Below are 18,042 nucleotides of genomic sequence, written 5' to 3' on the forward strand. Positions count from 1 at the left end.
CCGATTATAAACATTTCCAAGGCAAACCACCTCAGCAAACCATATCAGGAACAAATAACAGGTGGCCCACCGGACCCATCGCTCTTGTTTCTTCACTCCAGTCAGGGTTTTCTTCACACGACCCTTGATGCTCCAGATGATGACCCAGCCCAAAGGCAAGATGGTGTCAGGAGGCACATCTCAGGCTTACTGTTCTTAGAGCCCAGCCAGCAAGAAAGGACAAATCCGAAATGCCCGAAAAACAGTTCCCAATGAGCCCATCTGAAATTCAGCCTTTTAGCAAACTGGATATTATTGCAGGTTGCTGTGCTCCACACCACAATTGGCACAGCCACCCCCTCAAGACAGTAACGCCCCTCTCCCTCTCCCGAATCTGGACCAGATAGTAAGGGCTGTGCAGGTCCAACTACTTGAGAAACCTGCCCCCTGCAGGATCTCGAACTCTGATGACATACAGAGTAGAGGGTACCTGTTCTTAATGATTATTTTATTCAGCCCCTGATAATCAATGCTGGGACACAAAGGTCCATTCTTCTTTTTCATGAAGAGGAATCCTGCCCTTGCTGGAGACAAGGAATGATGGATGATGCTGACTGTTAGAGACTAGAGACAAATACTTCTGTTGTGTTCTGTGTAATTGCACTAGAGGGCACTAGTGAGTACAAGGAGGAGGGAAGAAGATAGGGAGAAGAAGAAGGACATGAGTGTGATAGACATGGTTAATATGAGTTTGTGTATTAGTGATAAATAAAGAAGTTATGTTATTGTACTTACCTCGTCAATACTCTGATTTAATATAGTAACTGCTTACTTACATACTACCGAATACAACAATTGGCGACGATGGCGAGTCTTCCCACACCTGCTCCGTTCCTACCATGTGCTTCTGATCCACCGATACCCTTCTGCACGTGGAAAAGAATCTTCGAGAACTACATGCTGGCTATTAACGCGTCAGGAGATTCCTGGACGACGGCTCGAAGACGCGCAGTTCTTTTACATTGCCTGGGGACAGAAGGACAGCGTATTTTCTACACTTTGCAAAATACTGGTACGACTTATGACGAAGCAATGTCCTCTTTGGAAGCGCATTTCATTCCGAAAGTCAACGTGGTTGTTGCACGTCACCAGTTCAGACAGAGAGCTCAACGTGCGGATGAAACGATTGCACAATACACTACAGCGTTAGGAGAATTGGCAGTCGATTGTGCTTATGGTACAGTAGAGGACGAAATGATCCGGGATCAGCTCATTGAGAAAGCGTACGCTACAACAGTGCGTGAAAAACTTCTACTGGATCAGCCCGCTTCGTTGGAGGCTGCTGTAACTGTTGCATGCCAGATTGAACAAGCATTGCACAATGTGAATTTACTTCGGGATACTGCTCAGGTACATGCGGTGAGTTCAAAGACTTCTCATTTTCGATTAACTACAAAAGACAGACCTAAAACTAAACCGAGTAAGCCTACTGTGTCACAGCGTACTTGTCACAGATGTGGCCCTACTAAGCACTTGGCAAATGCAACTGATTGTCCAGCATCTAAAGCTACATGCAATTCATGTGGCAAAACAGGACATTTTGCGAAAGTGTGCCGTTCGACGAAATCAGTTCGCACAGTTCTGCCCGAAGTACAAATATGCAGTACGAACTGTGAAAATTCTTGGAAGCGCATTTCATTCCGAAAGTCAACGTGGTTGTTGCACGTCACCAGTTCAGACAGAGAGCTCAATGCGCGGATGAAACGATTGCACAATACACTACAGCGTTACAAGAATTGGCAGTCGATTGTGCTTATTCCATTCACAGGCAACCATTCACACCTCCAGCAACCCCCCTCTCCCCCACACCTGCAATTCAGATCAGTGAAGACGAGGTGCGCCAGGCCTTCCGGAAGCAGAAAAGGAAAAAAGCGCCAGGCCCAGACTGTGTTACACCAGTCTGTCTGAAATCCTGTGCTGACCAGCTGGCCCCCATCTTCACACAGATCTTCAACAGATCACTGGAGCTGTGCGAAGTCCCTTCATGCTTCAAACGCTCCACCAGAGTGTTCAATTGGTCACGTACATGAGAGGACACATACCAGTTCTAGGATGTCTCACAGCTAAAGTGTCACTAAACGGAGTGTCTGCTACTGTTCCACTCTACGTTGTGAAAAACGGATCTGCCTTATTAGGCATGGATGTACTTAAAGCACTGAAATGTACAATTAACCATGACTGTACTGTTACTGTTTTTACTACCTCTGCTTCAGTCCACAGTGTTGCAAATGCTGAGCCCGTGGGGTGTGTGAAAGGCTTCATGCACAAGGTCAAAGCTCGTGATGATGCAGTGCCAGTTCAACAAAAACTCAGTCGACTTCCCTTTTCTGTACATAATGCAGTTTCAGAGGAACTAGAATCCCTGCTGAATCAAGGTATTATTGAGTGAATTGATGCTTCCCCCTGGATTTCGCCAATAGTAGTCACTACAAAGAAAGGAGGAAAAATTTGACTTTGTGTTGATCTTCGTGAACCGAACAAAGCATTAATAGTCGACAAACATCCATTACCCCATATGGATGAACTGTTAAGTGAGTTGAGTTTTCGACTATTGATCTAACATTACGCATGAGGGTCTTTTCAGATTCCGCCGTGTTCCTTACGGTTTAGCTTCTGCTCCTTCAGCTTTCCAAAAAATGATGGAGACGGTGCTAAAAGGTGTCCCAGGTGTAAGAAACTATTTGGATGATATAATAGTTTACGTCACTTCACAGACTGAACATGACAAAACCCTACACACTGTCATTCAGAAATTGACAGATGCTGGTTTGACACTGAACATGCAAAAATGCACATTCAACCAGACTTCCCTCAAATTCCTGGGTCACGTGATCTCAAAAGAAGGAATCTTACCAGATGCTGCTCACATCGAAGCTATAGTCGATGCTCCTACTCCACACGACTTATCTTCTCTTCGTTCATTCCTTGGATTGATCTCGTGGTACAGTAAATTCTTCCCAAACTTTGTCACGGAGGTGGATGGGTACAGGCTCTGCAGTTTCGATTTTGCCAGAGACTTTGTACAGGCATTATTTCAGTACATTTCCACTGTCTGCATCGAGTGTTCAATTGGTCACGTACATGAGAGGACACATACCAGTTCTAGGATGTCTCACAGCTAAAGTGTCACTAAACGGAGTGTCTGCTACTGTTCCACTCTACGTTGTGAAAAACGGATCTGCCTTATTAGGCATGGATGTACTTAAAGCACTGAAATGTACAATTAACCATGACTGTACTGTTACTGTTTTTACTACCTCTGCTTCAGTCCACAGTGTTGCAAATGCTGAGCCCGTGGGGTGTGTGAAAGGCTTCATGCACAAGGTCAAAGCTCGTGATGATGCAGTGCCAGTTCAACAAAAACTCAGTCGACTTCCCTTTTCTGTACGTAATGCAGTTTCAGAGGAACTACAGTCCCTGCTGAATCAAGGTATTATTGAGCGAATTGATGCTTCCCCCTGGATTTCGCCAATAGTAGTCACTACAAAGAAAGGAGGAAAAATTTGACTTTGTGTTGATCTTCGTGAACCGAACAAAGCATTAATAGTCGACAAACATCCATTACCCCATATGGATGAACTGTTAAGTGAGTTGAGGGGTGCAGCTGTATTTTTGACTATTGATCTAACATGCGCGTACCATCAACTACCCTTACATGCTGACAGCCGTGACATGACTGCCTTCATTACGCATGAGGGTCTTTTCAGATTCCACCGTGTTCCTTATGGTTTAGCTTCTGCTCCTTCAGCTTTCCAAAAAATGATGGAGACTGTGCTAAAAGGTGTCCCAGGTGTAAGAAACTATTTGGATGATATAATAGTTTACGCCACTTCACAGACTGAACATGACAAAACCCTACACACTGTCATTCAGAAATTGACAGATGCTGGTTTGACACTGAACATGCAAAAATGCACATTCAACCAGACTTCCCTCAAATTCCTGGGTCACGTGATCTCAAAAGAAGGAATCTTACCAGATGCTGCTCACATCGAAGCTATAGTCGATGCTCCTACTCCACACGACTTATCTTCTCTTCGTTCATTCCTTGGATTGATCTCGTGGTACAGTAAATTCTTCCCAAACTTTGCCACGGAGGTGGAGCCATTACGTCCTCTTCTGAGAAATGCTACTGAAACTGTGTTCGAATGGACTGCAGAAGCAGACCACTGCTTTAACAAACTGAAAGCCGTGCTGGTGGAGTTCCTACGATCGTGTCAACTGATGCTTCGGACTATGGTCTTGGGGGAGTAATGACACAACTCCATGCAGATGGTGTAGAACGCACTGTCGCTTTTGCTTCACGTATGCAGTGCCAGTTCAACAAAAACTCAGTCGACTTCCCTTTTCTGTACATAATGCAGTTTCAGAGGAACTACAATCCCTGCTGAATCAAAGTATTATTGAGTGAATTGATGCTTCCGCCTGGATTTCGCCAATAGTAGTCACTACAAAGAAAGGAGGAAAAATTAGACTTTGTGTTGATCTTCGTGAACCGAACAAAGCATTAATAGTCGACAAACATCCATTACCCCATATGGATGAACTGTTAAGTGAGTTGAGGGGTGCAGCTGTATTTTTGACTATTGATCTAACATGCGCGTACCATCAACTACCCTTACATGCTGACAGCCATGACATGACTGCCTTCATTACGCATGAGGGTCTTTTCAGATTCCGCCGTGTTCCTTACGGTTTAGCTTCTGCTCCTTCAGCTTTCCAAAAAATGATGGAGACGGTGCTAAAAGGTGTCCCAGGTGTAAGAAACTATTTGGATGATATAATAGTTTACGTCACTTCACAGACTGAACATGACAAAACCCTACACACTGTCATTCAGAAATTGACAGATGCTGGTTTGACACTGAACATGCAAAAATGCACATTCAACCAGACTTCCCTCAAATTCCTGGGCCACGTGATCGCAAAAGAAGGAATCTTACCAGATGCTGCTCACATCAAAGCTATTGTCGATGCTCCTACTCCACACGACTTATCTTCTCTTCGTTCATTCCTTGGATTGATCTCGTGGTACAGTAAATTCTTCCCAAACTTTGCCACGGAGGTGGAGCCATTACGTCCTCTTCTGAGAAATGCTACTGAAACTGTGTTCGAATGGACTGCAGAAGCAGACCACTGCTTTAACAAACTGAAAGCCGTGCTGGTGGAGTTCCTACGATCGTGTCAACTGATGCTTCGGACTATGGTCTTGGGGGAGTAATGACACAACTCCATGCAGATGGTGTAGAACGCACTGTCGCTTTTGCTTCACGTACGCTTAGTGCGGCGGAGAGAAAATACTCTACAGTGGAAAAAGAGGCTTTAGCTTGCGTGTTCGCTGTAGATAAATGGCGTCCATACTTATGGGGTCGTCACTTTACCTTACGTACTGACCACAAAGCATTGACTACTTTGCTGGCCACAAAAGGAATTGGCCGTGCTGGAATGAGAGTAGCTAGATGGTCAGCCCGGTTGCTGTGTTTTTCGTATGACATCGAATACCGCCCTGGTGCTCAAAACCAGGCCGCGGATTGCTTATCTAGAATACCCTTACCAATGACCACTGAGCACATTGAAGAACCAGAAATGGTTGCCGCAGTCTTTTCAGGATTACATTCTGTGTCCATGGAGGATTTCACAAAAGTTTCCGAATCTTGTCCTGAGCTGAGGTTACTTAGAACGCAAATACTGAAGGGATGGCCACATAACAAGAAGGATGTAGATCCTGCTCTATCATCATTCTTTTTCATTTGTGATGAACTGTCCATACATGAAGGATTGATCATGCGAGGGGAACATTGTGTCGTTGTCCCTGTTTCTCTTCGTTCAACCCTGGTAAAGCTGGCTCACGAAACACACCAAGGTTTGTTCAGAACAAAACAAAGGCTACGTGAACGGTACTGGTGGCCGAAAATGGATTTGTTAGTCCACTCAGTGATTTCAACCTGTCTTACTTGTCAACTCAATGATAAGACTGCGAAGACGGCTCCTGCTCCATTACAACCGGTAGATTTGCCAGATGGACCTTGGCAAAAACTGGGTCTTGATATCGTCGGACCTTTCGAACATGCTGCATCAGGTTGTCGTTTCGCAATTTCATTAGTGGACTATTATAGCAAATGGCCAGAAGTTGCTTTTTCTTCACATGTCACTACTGAGGTTGTTACTTTTTTCTTACATTCTGTGTTTGCACGGGAAGGAAACCCATTGTTTGTTGTTACGGACAATGGACCTCAGTTTCTATCTTCAGTTTTTTCGGATTTTCTTTCTGAACGTGGCATCAAACACCTGCGTACGAGTGTGTATCACCCACAAGGAAATGGTGCGGTTGAACGTTGGAACAGAGTACTGAAAGAGTGTATCTTATCTGCGGAACAAATGAGAAAAGCTTGGAGACCATCAGTAGTTGAGTTTCTTCAGAGTTATCGTGCTACTCCTCATGCTACGACCGGTGTATCTCCATCTGAACTTTTGCACAACCGAAAAATGAGAACGAAGGTAGACATTTTTCCTGTGAGGGAGAAAAGTGACAAATGTACTGGTGTACGAGATACTGTTAAGGAAAGACAGGAGAAAAGTAAAAAATACATAGACAGGAAAAGGAGAGCGAAACCTGTTTTTTTCAAGTTCAAGGAACAAGTAAGAATAAGAAAGCCAGATCATGTTCCCAAAGGAAGTCCTAAGTATACCTTACCTTTGTCGATTCGTGAAAAGATTGGACCAAGTTCGTTCTTGCTTAGTGATGGTAAGAAATGGAATGGACTGAGACTGACAAAATTTCCAGATCAAATTGAAAAAAACGGTTCAGGGATCAAATCTGCCCAATCAAAACTGCCCAATCACTCTCAGGAGAAGTGAAAGAGGTGTTAAACCACCGGTGTGGACGAAAGATTTCATAAAGCAGTGATTCAAAAGACGACATGATTGTGAAAAAAAGGGGGTGAAAATCACATGTACTTGTTCTATTGTATTAAAGGTACTGGATTGATAGTACAGATTTGATTGGTATTTAGAATGGTTTTTCTAAATAATACTGTTAGGTTAATTAAGAGTTTAACCGATGACATTTACAGTAATGCATACTGTTCTTGTATGCTAAGAAGTGTTTTACTATTGCTATTGCTGAGGTCTTAAAATACATACTGCTTTACGGGTTGAATATTGAATAAGTCACCTACTGACTTTATGTAAGGGGGGATGTTGTGTTCTGTGTAATTGCACTAGAGGGCACTAGTGAGTACAAGGAGGAGGGAAGAAGATAGGGAGAAGAAGGACATGAGTGTGATAGACATGGTTAATATGAGTTTGTGTATTAGTGATAAATAAAGAAGTTATGTTATTGTACTTACCTCGTCAATACTCTGATTTAATAGAGTAACTGCTTACTTACATACTACCGAATACAACAACTTCTCCATGGACATTTGTTTGAGAGCGAACAAGGAGTAGAAGCACTTTTAATACAGAGAAGTTTTGGGGTTGGAGGTGGCTCAAGACCAACTGAAGACCTCCCACAGATTGTGGTACAAATCAGGACAAATCTGCATCCTCCTCCTGCAAAACAGAGACATACAGTAGAGGGGGCAGACACAAGACAACTGGCATGAAAAAAGAACTACATGCAAGATGTGTTCTCTGCCCAATTAATGAGAAGATTATGCTGTGACAGCCAGGGATGATCCAGGATGATGCAAGTCAAACAGGAATAACACTAGATCCTCCCTGTGGTTGCCTGATAATGAACCTCCCCGGAGCTGTGATGTGATGATGGTGGCCAGCTCACAAACATCAAGGGCATGGGTGGTGAGGACTTGAATGGGAACACTATTCTTGATCGCCCACTTAGCACCTATGAAATTACCCTATGCTTCTGAGTCAATAAGCACTCACCAGGACTCCCCTGGTTACTGATGAGCGAGGGATTTACTGGACAGAGAGAAGCAGTATGACATTGACGGTCGCAGTACAAACACAAACACTTGGAAAGATGATGCTCCTTGTCCTCCATAGTCAGGTGCAACCTGCCCACCTGTATGGGGATGGACTTGGCTGGAACTTCCACAACTCAGAAAGCAAAGAGCAGCTCAGAGCAATCAGCCAATAACCTGATGGAAGGACTTTGGACTCTGTGCCGCAAATCCATGCAATGGTCCAGGCGAATGGCATAGAGAACCAGATCATCGCTGACCATCTGCCCTGACAAAGTAGCACTAAAAGACGAGGAGCCTCATTGCCAAAGACATTTCTGTCAAAGACCTTGATATTCATGATAATGAAAACGTGGAAATCAGCACAATACAAAGCTTCTGACCCCACACAGCAGAACCTCAGTCAGCAGCTGTCACCAGTTGGCACCTTGAAGCTCGACAGCCAAACAAATGGGGGATCCCTCTGCTGGGTCAATACTGGCCAAAATGTGATGTCAAGATCTGTTTGGGAGAGGACCCAAAAGTAGAGAAATGCTTAACAAAAACTTTATTAACAGTCAGTAAACATAAAAAAAACCCATTGGAGTCCTAAGCCAAACTCCAACCGGCTGGGTAGAGGAATGAAAAAGAGTCAGGATCAGGCGAGGGTCAAAGCCAGAGAGACAGTCTGATCAAACCCAAAGATGACTCATTTTCTAGGTCAGAGGCAGGCAGAGGTCAGAACCAGGAAACAGTCCACTTCGACTAGATCAGAGATCTGAGCAAGAATTAGTACCAAGACAATGTAGATTATGAAACTAGGAGAAGTCAGGTAACCAGGATTCCTCTGGCAAAACTAGGCAGAGACACAGCATGAAAATGGAATTGTCAAGACAAGATAAAATATACCAATTGAGCACAAGTTTTGTTAAGTCAAATTAAACCATATAACTCTCAACCCTATTACCTTGCTTAATATGTAATTATATACCATCACACATTCAAATGTCTTTATTTAGCTTAAGATGGCACAATGCAATTACAGAATTACCCTTGTATTGCAGGTTATGACAACTGTTGCTGTAGTGCGTCTGTGGTTTTTACACATGCATACTCATATGATTTCTGATAGGGGAAGTGAGGAAAGTTTATTACTAACGGTAGAACAGAAACACAGAGAGAGAGAGAGTGAGAGAGAGAGACAGAGACAGAGACAGAGACAGAGAGAGAGAGAGAGAGAGAGACAGAGAGAGTGGAGTTTTGTTGCTTGACAAATGAGGTTCATTTCAGTTTTAGCTCTAGAACGCTGACAGTTGTATATGCCCGGTGCTTGCTAAACAAAAAGTCAGTCACTAGTATTGTACTGAAAATTATGGACACTAAATTGAAAAATACAGAGACACCATTGTCCTTGAAGCAGTTTCACATCTCTGAGGATTATGGGTTTATTCTTCCTGAGCCTCTGGTAGGTCATCACACTTACTGATTGTGTTAGCTGCATCACATCCATTTTTTTTTTAAATATATATATATATTTTTTTAAACATTGTAATAAGAATGTATTATATTGGTGTTTTATGCAATGTACAATATTATTAATATAATATAATATAATACAACTAACATTAGTACAATATTAGTTTCATGTAATGTACAATATAAATTTGCCTTTTCCTTACCTGTTCATTCAACTGGTAAGGAAAAGTCAAATTTATGACAAAGAAGCAATTTATTGCTCTCAGGTAAAGCTACAGTTTGTTTCATTACTTGTTAGTAACACACTGAGAGTGTCCAAGTTACTGTGCTGGTGAGAATGATTTAAACTATTAATTTGCACTCATATACATTCAGTATATTCAGACACAGTAAGACTGATTGTTTGTATATGAAAGCATTAGACTTCGACACTGTTTGCTTTCTGAGTGACCTTTATCTATTTGCTTTAATGGTAAATAGGTCAATACAAAACTATGCTCCCCAAAGACGCAATTTCATCATTTCAGCAGTGCACATTCAAGAAAGCTGACAGATGGTGATCTTAGAAAATGATCTAGACCAATTTAGTAGGATTTCAATGTAAATTTGGTGACAAGTGTAGTTAATTTTTTAGCTTCAAAGGTAGTGAATTGTTAACTTTGACTCACATTTAGTATCTGGGATCATGCTTCTCTTTCAATGATTGGTGTAAAACTATGAAATCACCTCTAGATACACCTTTGGACTGTGTACTCTGTTGTATTTAAATCTTTGGCTGAGAAAAAACATAAATGTATGGATATATGATTTATTATTTGACGTAAACTGAATATACAGTATGCGTAGGATTTTCTTATATGAAAGCACATTTGCATAACAGTAAATGTAATGAAAAATGATCAAGAATACAGTGGGTACGGAAAGTATTCAGACCCCCTTAAATTTTTCACTCTTTGTTATATTGCAGCCATCCTGGCCTGAAGGTCTGACACCTTTACAAATGCCACCCTTCACAGACAGAGCACTGAGCTACAGAAGCTATAATAGCCAAGATGGAATGGTGTACCATGGAATGTGAATACACACTGAAAAAAAAAATACTTCGAAACAATCATTTTGAAATTGCTAGTAAATTTCACAAATTACAAAGAAACGGCAAGTAACACATTGAATCAGACATGACATTTTGAAGTAGAAAGACTGAAATAGCACTGTCTTGAACTCCAATAATTTTTGTTTTATTTACTTTGAAAATCACTTTACAGTGTGGTATTACCATCTGATTACATTACTGTACCGTGGTAATACTAGCTGTTTCTTTTTTTCACAGTCTATCCTTGATGTCATCAATGGCATCCATTATAATGATGTTGCTATGGTCACCAAAGCTCTGGATGTTGTCAGTCAGGCCATAGGCAGCATGAAACAGGCCTTTAAACTAATGCATGGTAATACTTTCAAGTGAAAATAATCAACTTCTATTCAAATGGTTTTAATACTTCAAGTGGCAAATAAATGTTCACCATTTCAGAATATGTAGACCCTTCCATATTCTATGGCATTATGAGGATCTATCTGTCTGGGTAAGTCATACTGTAGGTTTCATTGCTTTTTTGAATTTTCTTTTGAAAATTCTTTTGAATCTATAAAAATGTTCTTCTGCATGTGGGTGTTAGATGGAAAGATAACCCATCAATGCCAGAAGGTCTCGTCTATGATGGAGTTCAGGAGAAGCCAATGGAGTTTTCAGGTGGTAGTGCTGCTCAGAGTAGTACCTTACACTGCTTTGATGAGCTGCTGGGAGTCCAACATGAAGGAAGCAGCGGTAAGATAACTATCAGTAATTGTTCTTGTGATTAGATCATTCCTGATTTAAATTTTGGCCTTGCAATTACAGTAATGATTATGCTGGATAACATTAGGTGTTGCACAAACTTGTGGAGTCCATTATTAAAGAACCAGGGGATAATTTCATTTGCAACATAACTTTTTCCAAGGCCTTTTAAACCCCAGAGGCCTATAAAGGGGTGCTTATAAAAGGATTTAACTAAATCTATTTAAATTCTATTTGCGGTGGTTCGGTCATCTGTTTAGGATGCCTCATGTACATTTGCCGGTGGAGGTGTTCCAGGCATGTCCAACTTGGGGGAGACCCCAGGGCAGACCCAGGATATGCTGGAGTGATTATATCTCTCAGCTGGCCTGGGAACACCTTGGGATTCCTCAGGATGAACTGGTGTACATGGCCAGGGAAAAGGACATATATGTGTCCTTACTCAGCCTACTGTCACCAAGACCCGGTCCCGGTGGAAAATGGATGGATGGATATTTTTAAGCCTACCAAAGTTATTGCATTAACTTAAAAATAATTTATATATACAAATTTATATTTGATAGAAAATAATATAAAAAATATATAAATTATCTTTAATGCAATTGCATTTAAAATGTATTCCTGACATGACAACTCTTGGAGGGATTGGCATGGTAATGTACATGACAATGTTAATGTATTTGGTCTTGGCGGAATAGATCTGATACGCTGCTGCTGCAGCAGCAGCAGAGCAAGTACTGAGATTTGCTACTGTCAATACATCCATAACATGCTGCTGTAAACATGTAAGAAATACTGCTGCTGCACATATAACACATATGAATAACCCCGTAGCAGATCTATTCAGGTGGAGCTGGGGAAAGTGGAGGGTTTCTGAAGTGCGCTGCCAACTGCAACAGCAAACAAAAGCCAGGTATTTGAATATCGAGCAGCGAGCTCATTGGCTACCGATACAGGAGAGAACCAATCAGCTGCCATGTGACATTGATGTCGCCAGGTCAGATTGAGCTAAACCTATCGGACTGCGCTTCACTCGGAACTGCAACAACCATAGCGATAACTCTTAATTTCCCTTCTCCCGCAACACTATGGTTGATATGACTATGATAAGCGTGTGCTTCTGACGCTGCGTGCAGCTGAAATCAACCATGCACTCATCATAATGAAAACACTGACCTTAGTAGTAACGTACGTGAACACTGGGATAATCGCCAATGTATATGGAGAACCCCAGTTGAAATGCATACACAAGAATGCTTATTTCTTTTAACCTGTTTTCATGTTCGTTACTATTAACGTGTCCTTAGAGCGATTACAAGCTCTAAACTGCGTTTTGCTCCAGCTGTATAAACACATGCTAAATGCTGCTGCTAATATGCTTAATATTTCGCTGCTGCATACAATGCAAACTACTAACATGACACTTAGTTTAAAATTGTTTATGGTTGCTCATTTTTTATTCAATTAGGCAGACCACACATATATACACAACGATATGGATTAAAAGAGCATTCACTTTTCTTAGATGTTGATTTAGGCTGCTCTGAAGTGCGCTGCCAACTGCTACAGCAAACAAAAGCCAGGTATTTGAATATTGAGCAGCGAGCTCATTGGCTACCGATACAAGAGAGAAGCAATCAGCTGCCATGTGACAATGATGTCGCCAGGTCAGATTGAGCTAAACCGCTCAAAAAAAAAATCATACTGCGCCATCTAGAGTTTCATACCAGAACTCTGTATATACATTTCTTCACAGTATTTAAAAAAAGACAGTATTTAAATATTTAAATAGTAAAGTAAATATTTTCCAAATAGTGTTATTTGTAATATTATTATATTTGTTAAGAATGTTTTATAACTGTAATTATTTATATTTATATTTACAATATATATTTTATATTGTGTGTGTGTGTGTGTTGGTATTGACGTTATGGGGACCACATGTCCCCCACAAGTACAGTGATACCAGTAAAGTTTGACCTTGTCGGGACATTATTTAGGTCCCCATGAGGAAACAAGCTTATAAATCATACAGAATTGTAGAATGCAGAAAGTTTTCCATGAGGGGTAGATTTAGGGGTAGGGATAAGGTTAGGGTAAGGGGATAGAAAATACAATTTGTACAGTATAAAAATCACAACACCTATGGAATGTCCTCATAATGATAGGAATACCAGTGTGTGTGCGTGGTTCAGGTATACCCTATGTTCTGGGGACAAAATGTCCCCTCAAAGATGGCAATATCTGATGAAGAAAACAGCTTATAAATCATACTGATGTTTTTTGAAAATCTAAAAATGCAGAAAGTTTTCTGAGAGGGATAGAGTTAGGGTTAGGATAAGGGGATTGAAAATACAGTTCCCTTTCGAAAGGGAACTCAACGCTGCGTCCTCTAGAGGGCGCTAGGGGAACGCCTTCAGCGTGACCGGTGTCCGGCGCTCAGGGCCACCAAGCAGACAGCTGCCGCGGTCGGCGGGTCAATGGCGGCGATGGTGGCCACTGAGAGACATCTGTGGGTGAACTTGGCGGACATCGGGGAGAAAGAGAAACGCTTTCTTCTCGATACGCCGGTTTTGCCTTCTGAGCTGTTCGGCACATCCGTTGAGACGGTGGTCGGTAAGTTCAGGGAGGCGAAAGCGCGCTCGGCGGCTTATAAGTCTTTTATACCGCACCGGTCTATGTCTGCGCCCAAGCATGAGGGGGATCCTGGCCCATCCCGGTCTGCGGATCGGAGACAGGGCCAGGCGATTAGTGTGGCCACTCGTGGTCCTCCTCCGAGGAGGAGTAGATCACAGAGGAGGCGGGAATTCAGAGACAGGAGAAGGGATCTAAGGGGAAAGATCCAGCGCAGTTGCGGCAAACAGCCATCTGGAGCTGGTACTTGAACCTGAAACCCTCCTTCTCCCCATCGTGTGCACTTGAGAGTGGACCCTGAGGCCGGACCAGTGATGAGGATTCTTTCTGAGGGTCAGGGATCGGGTTTCATTATAAGTGTATCTTCGGTGAGTGAGTGTTGCTAGGTTTCCTCTCGTTTTAGAGAGTTATTATGCTGAGATCTCCACTCTTAAGAGCTCTTCAACTAGGGCTGTGTGTTGAGGCTTCCTCTCATCATGCTGCTGAAGCCTCCGCTCTCCAGAGCTCCGCTTAGGCAGTGGTATGGGTTTTGTAGGCTCTTTTCTTTTTCGAGCCTCACTAACTGCTTCTGGCGTTGAGTGTAGCTAGGTCTCCTCTCGTTTCAGAGAGTCGTTATGCTGAGACCTCCACTCTTAAGAGCCCCACTACCAGGGTTGAGCGTTGTTAGGTTTCCTCTCCTTTAAGAAAGTCATCTTGCTGAAGCCTCCGCTCCCCAGAGCTCCGCTTAGGCAGTGTATGAGTTGTAGGCTCTTTCTTTTGAGCCTCACTGGCTGCCTCTGGCGCTGAGTGTAGTCAGGTCTCCTCTCGTTTAGAGAGTCGTTATGCTGAGACCTCCGCTCTTAAGAGCTTCTAAACTAGGATTGAGTGTTGTTAGGCTTCCTCTCGTTTAAGAGAGTCATTCTGCTGAAGCCTCCGCTCTCCAGAGCTCCGCTTAGGCAGTATCATTACTTTGTAGGTTCTTTGTGAGCCTCGCTAACTTTCTCTAGCGCTGAGTGTAGTCAGGTCTCCTCTCGTTTAGAGTCGTTATGCTGAGACCTCCGCTCTTAAGAGCTTCTAAACTAGGATTGAGTGTTGTTAGGCTTCCTCTCGTTTAAGAGAGTCATTCTGCTGAAGCCTCCGCTCTTCAGAGCTCTGTCTTTGGCAGTAACATGAGTTGTAGGCTCTCCCTGTTCTCAGGGAACCATGGTTACATGCGTAACCTGAGACGTTTGCACAGTATAAAAATCATTACTTCCCAAAATATGTGTGTGTGTGATTTAGATTTTTTTTTTAAGAAATAAAACATTTTTATTCACCAAAGATGTATTAAATTGTTCGAAAGTGACAGTAAAGACTTTTATATAAAAATAAAAAAAGATTTATATTTCAAATAAATGTTGTTCTTTTGATTTTCTATTTATCAAAGAATAGTCAAAATGTATTATAGTCTTTATAAAAATATGAAGCAACACAACTGTTTCCAACAGATAATAATGAGACATGTTTCTTAAGCAGCAAATCAGCATATTAGAATGATTTATGAAGGATCATGTGACACTGAAGACTGGAGAAATTATGCTGAAAATTCAGCTCACAGGAATAAATTACATTTTAAAATATATTAAAATAGAAATCAGCTGTTTTAAATTGTAATGATATTTCAAAATATTATTGTTTATACTATATTTTTATATATATAAAAATATAGTATAACCGCACACTGATCCACTCAAGACTAAAAAGTCTACAAAAACATAACCAAAGAAACTTCCATCTCGTAATGCACTAACGGGAACCAGGTTTTGCCAGACCCATCAATTACAGAAATACAGAAGGCTGCATCTGAGCTCACAACAGCATGATCATAGCACCAAAGTATTATCACCAAAGTAAATCATGTACTATGGTAAAAGTGTTTTTTATAGGTCATAACATATGTAATTTAGGGTGAGATTACAAATTCAGACAGCAGTACTTCCCATTCACTGCATAACACAAACAAACACTGACTCCCTCTTCACTTACTTTAGCAAGGGTTTAATTCAAACTCTCTTTAACAATGTAACCCCTGAATAATGAGGTAATGTTTGTGTTTCCTCAAATTTTTTAAGACTAAGTCTAAGGGCCTAATCTGGGATTAAAAGTAAGCACTACCTCATTAAACAATCCAGATTTGATACATGGAGAATTTAAAGGGATAGTTCACCCAAAAAATTAAAATTCTGTCATTAATTACTCACCCTCATGTTGTTTCAAACCCATAAGACCTTCGTTCATCTTTGGAACACAAATTAAGATATTTTTGATGAAATCCGAGAGATTTCTAACCCTGCATAGACAGCAAGGGAACTACCACGTTCAAGGTCCAGAAAGGTAGTAGGGACATTGTTAAAATAGTCCATGTGACATTAATGGTTAACCTTAATTTTATGAAGCTACAAGAATACTTTTTGCACTCAAAGAAAACAAAAATGATGACTTTATTCAAAAATGTCTTCTCTTCTGTGTCAGTCTTCGACGCACGTTGATGAGAGTACCATGACACATGTGTGTGGTGCTGCTGACGCAGGAGCTGGCGTTCTGACATAGAACCCGGATGCGCTGCGCCTTGTTTACAAACAGAGGAATAGACATGCATGTGTCGTGGTACTGTCGTGAACGCATGTCGAAGACTGACACAGAAGAGAAGAAATTGTTGAATGAAGTCGTTATTTTTGTTTTCTTTGCGCACAAAAAGTATTCTCGTAACTTCATAAAATTACAGTTGAACTGATGTCACATGAACTATTTTATCGATGTCCTTACTACCTTTCTGGGCCTTGAAAGTGGTAGTTGCGTTGCTGTCTATGCAGGGTCAGAAAGCTCTCAGATTTAATCAAAAATACCTTAATTTGTGTTCCGAAGATGAACGAAGGTCTTATGGGTTTGGAATGACATGAGGGTGAGTAATTAATGACAGATTTTACATTTTTTGGTGAACTATCCCTTTAAGCACAAAATATGACACTATATAACAACATATAATTATGTTGGCTGTTTCATTGCTTAGCCCTAACACAAAACTAAAGACTTCTGAAAACATGGTAAAACACGAACTCCTCAGATTAGAGGCTGTCTAATGTCAATACGCATATTTATAACATGACAAACAATCCTGATTTAAAGGGTTTTTCATGGTTACATCTAAATTTAAGTTATTTGAATTCAACATGAATTGTTTGTAACCCATTACTTCCAAAAATGTATTTTTCTTTTACTTTTTAAAAGCGTATGTATAATATGTGTTATAAATAAAGAGTGATAAATAAATAGTTGAAGAAATACAACAACAGTTGAGTTGGTATTCTTTATTGAAATGGAGTGGAGGCTTTGACAATATTTTAGACAATATTGTGTCTAAAATATAAATCACTTAATATTAACTTCTTGTTAATTGAACTGTTGTATAAAATTTACATCACATTTGCAATTGTGCAACACCAAAAATGATGTTAAAAAGTACCTTTAGGGTTACAACAGCTTGTCACTGGGGCATTACCATTAAAACTTACATTAACTCAGTGCCCTTAACATTGTACCTTATCTGTCTCTAAAATGTGCATATTAGTACCTTAAGCCTAGTTTCCACTGAGCAGTATGGTACAGTACAGTACAGTATGATTTGGGATGGTACACCCTAAGAAATGAGGCTTTAGAGTAGTAATATGTACCCTTAAGGTACTACTATGAACCTTTAGGGGTAAATAAGATACAAAGCAAACCGCTTCATCAAACCACCTCAGGAACAAATAACAGGCAGCCCACTGGACATTCCTCTTGTGTCTCCACTCCTGTCAGGCTTCTGCTCACATGACACCTCAATGTGAGGGGGGTCGTCATGTGACATGCATGGTCAAAGTAACCTAATAATGTAATCTATTAACTATGCATAAAAAAACTGTTGTAAACTGTCTGTTTACTTAATTAACAGATATGGGTGTCATGCCATAACATTTTTAATACGACTGACTTTATATTTTATGTGAATTTAACATTGAAAGTTAATGTGAATAAAAACATTGCAAGTTAGGCTACTAATCCTAACACTTTCATTGTACAGAAAGAGAGCAAAGAACATTTACATTATCAAAGAACATTTTCACTGACAGTCTAGTTCAAGCACTCTCAAAAACT

The sequence above is a fragment of the Sinocyclocheilus rhinocerous genome, unplaced genomic scaffold (assembly GCF_001515625.1).
Source record: "Sinocyclocheilus rhinocerous isolate Xijiao unplaced genomic scaffold, SAMN03320098_v1.1 scaffold373, whole genome shotgun sequence".
Classification (NCBI taxonomy): Eukaryota; Metazoa; Chordata; class Actinopteri; order Cypriniformes; family Cyprinidae; genus Sinocyclocheilus; species Sinocyclocheilus rhinocerous.